General features: G+C 38.5%; 1 long non-coding RNA gene across 1 annotated transcript; it reads right to left on the bottom strand.

Annotated features, from left to right (window-relative positions):
* Positions 1-1,113: 1,113 nt before the first annotated feature.
* Positions 1,114-3,455, bottom strand: LOC141657077 (uncharacterized). Its single transcript, XR_012548660.1, has 3 exons — positions 3,332-3,455; positions 3,125-3,233; positions 1,114-1,392 (listed from the first exon to the last, which is right to left on the bottom strand). It is a non-coding gene; the product is annotated as an uncharacterized LOC141657077 (long non-coding RNA).
* Between the last annotated feature and the right edge of the window lie 108 nt (positions 3,456-3,563).

The following is a 3,563-nucleotide window of genomic DNA, read 5'->3' as shown; positions in this document are numbered from 1 at the left end:
TTCGGTCGAATGTCTTTTGACAATCATCATCCCACATGGTATGGTCTGTTTTCTTGAGCTTCTTGAAGATAGGCTCGTAAATCATGGTGCGTTTCGATATGAATCGACTTATATATTGCACTTTTCTCAGGAATCCTCTGACTTCTTTTTCTGTTTGGGGTTGTGGCATTTCGATCAGAGCCTTGATCTTGGAAGGGTCTATTTCTATACCTCGTTGGCTAACGACGTATCCCAGGAGTTTACCAGATGTTACTCCGATTGTGCATTTCTGAGGATTGAGCCTCATGTTGTATTTTCGTAGCCTTGCGAAAAATTTGCGAAGGTTCGCAATATGCCCTTCTCTATCCTTGGATTTGACAATCATGTCATCTACGTATACCTTAACTTCTTTGTGCATCATGTCATGTAAGAGTGTAGTTGCGGTGCGTTGATATGTAGCTCCGGCGTTGATCAATCCAAATGGCATGACCGTATAGCAATAGGTTCCCCATTGAGTAACAAAGGCGGTCTTATGCATGTCTTCTATAGCCATCTTGATTTGGTTATAACCCGCATACCCATCCATGAAGGATAGTAATGCGTGGTCTGCAGTGTTGTCCACCAATATGTCGATGTGTGGTAGAGGGAAGTCATCTTTAGGACTTGCTTTGTTTAAGTCCCTAAAATCAACACAAACACGGATTCTCCCATCCTTTTTGGGTACAGGTACTATGTTGGCTACCCAGTCAGAATACTCGGAAACTTTGATGAACCCGGTTTTGAATTGCTTGTCAACTTCTTCTTTAATCTTAAGAGCCCATTCCGTTCTCATTCGTCGAAGCTTCTGTTTTATAGGTTTGAAACCTGGCTTAATCGGGATTTTATGTTCGGCGATATCCATGTCGATCCCTGGCATGTCTTTGTAGGACCAAGCGAATACGTCTTTGAACTCGTTTAGGAGGTCTATGAAATCGGCCCTTTCGGTAGAGCTCAAGGTAGTCCTTATCCTAAGTTCTTGGGGTTCTAGTTCGGTTCCTACATTGATTGTGACACCCTTAAATCTAGCCTTAATCAATTACGTAAATTCTACAGAAAAACTGGTAGGATATGTTTGTAATTGGTTCAACTAGCCAAAAACCTGTAATTTCAAAATTTTTTCTAAACCAATCACAACATTTCCAACATTCCCAGAAGCGGGTGCCAAAATCTGCAATGCTAATGAACTACTTTACATGCCATAGCTAAATAAGAAAATAGAATGATACAAACCAAAAATAGAAAAGGGAGACATATGTCCCTTCAAATTATATACAAAACCAAAAGTTAAAAGGTTTACTATAAGAATAGCCAAACTAGGTCCAAGGTTCCTTATGCTCACTAGCTCGTCTGTGACCCCAACAAAGCATCAACAACCTGTCAATCGCATTTTATACAAACACGAAAGCCACAATTCAGTGGGGAGTAACTTCGAGTCCTCCTAGCCACGAATCGTCAAAATTAATGTAACATGTAATGTAACATGTAAACAATATGATAGACAATGTAATTATCATGTAATCTAACCTATGACCCCTAAACTGACCAAACTAAACTATTATGTGAATCATATAACAAATAGTAATCCAAACTCTATCAACCATAGCCGGCTTGCATCTCACCTTCTATGATTCATAGAATCATCAAACAAGAAAGGGCAATATATCAAAGACAGGCATAAGTTCTTAGTCCCGTCAATAGTCACTTTGTAACTCGAGTCTATACCACGAGGTAGGGAAGGTAATCGAACCGGTATCTTGGCTCAGCGGTTAATATTAATAAAACATGGCCAAGAGACAACACAACCCTAGCCTAAAATATGCGCAGACCTAGACATGCGGATACACACCACCGCACCCAAGACCCACAATTTTTCTAAAACAAAGTGAGTACCCTAAGGAGTCCACCAAAGGGTTGGCTAGTACTTAAGCTGACCACTTACTATCAAAATAAAATCGAGGTCATGCCCCAACTTGGATATAAATCCACTAGTCAGAAACACAAAGGCTATCAAGCGGTGAACATATACTCGTCAAAGACTATAAAGACCTATCTATGATGAAGGCCGAAATACTCACCTAGGACCTAGTCCCAGCTAGTCCCAGCTTGAATACTTTAGCCCACACCACACAAGACTCACCACACAAGTCAAGTAAGACACCCACTTAACCATAAGAGGGCAAAAAGCCCAACTTACCAACATAAATTCTAACATTCTATCATGTGAAAGGCTATATAAATGTCTAATCAGCAAACAATCCAACAATATCCTCAATAAGTATTCAATACTAATTTCCAATTCTAACAATATTAACCATGTTAAAGGCTTCAGGGAATCTAGGGCCGTTTCTACAATATAAGAAGCTACTTAAATCAACTAATTACACATGTGAAATAAAAATATAATAAATGGCCTAAAACAAGAAAAAGGCCGATTATCCAATTCATATAAAATTTCATCCAACCGAATTTTTACCCGCAACCCCAGCCCTGCGACAGGTACGGGTTAAATTGCGGCTGACCAATCACTCAATTAACTGACATCGCATCAGTCAAAGGGACTAAGGCTCAGTTTTTGGCACAATCAACAAAACATTACAATTATCGCTATATAATTCATTCTGAGCCTAATCTTTACAATTTCATTTTCTAACCTATACTAACATGTGCAACTACCAAAATAAATATAATTTTTACCTTTAACATAATTTTTATTACTAATTTGATTTAATTCAAAAGTTTACCCATACATTACTTATTCTAATTATCTCATTAATGAACCTAAAATGACGAACAATGCATGGAAAACCGCGAAACAAGCAACGGGCCAGCCATGGGCCAGCCGTGGGCCTGCCGGGCTGCTGCCGGGCCCGCTGCCGCCACCATTACTCCTCTTTTTTTCCATTTTTATTCATTATAAGACCGTCTGAAACATAATTAATCGTTCCCAATACTAACTTGTTAACTAAAACTAACAAAAATACATGGATTAAACATGCATGCATCAAATTTAATCATGTGAAAATTATTACTCAAACAAAAATCACAAAACATACAAAAACAACAAAGCATGTGACGATCTTTCGTCGAGTAACTCGAAATATGTTACCTTAAGCTAGAAAATGAGCAATTAGCACCTTAAAAACCAAACCCTAACAAGCACTAGCCGCTATCCTCGACAATATACGAGTCCCCAAACTCGTCTTCCAATTCTTCACCTAAATAAACAATAAAAACACAATAAATAAGCATGAACACCAAAATTTCCAAAAATTCGTCTTAAAACAACTTCAAGAAAACTGAAATTAAATTATACCAGGTTGTAGATCTCGACGAGGGGATTCCGGAAAGGTAAATTTCGTGAAAATCCGATAAGAAATGAAGAAATTATGGTGATTTTAGCTTGAAAGTAAGAAAAATGGTGTTTTGGTTGAGTTAGAATGTTGAAGATGAAGAAAATCAGAAAAAAAAAATGAAGGGGAAGGGGGAGTGCCGCGTGAAAGGGAGGGGAAAGGAGGAAAGAGCGGGTTTGAGTCGGGATTTTTCGA

The sequence above is a fragment of the Silene latifolia genome, chromosome 1 (assembly GCF_048544455.1).
Source record: "Silene latifolia isolate original U9 population chromosome 1, ASM4854445v1, whole genome shotgun sequence".
In the NCBI taxonomy this organism is placed as follows: Eukaryota; Viridiplantae; Streptophyta; class Magnoliopsida; order Caryophyllales; family Caryophyllaceae; genus Silene; species Silene latifolia.
Note: the sequence above shows the minus strand (reverse complement) of the source record. Positions and strands in the feature narration are given on the sequence as shown.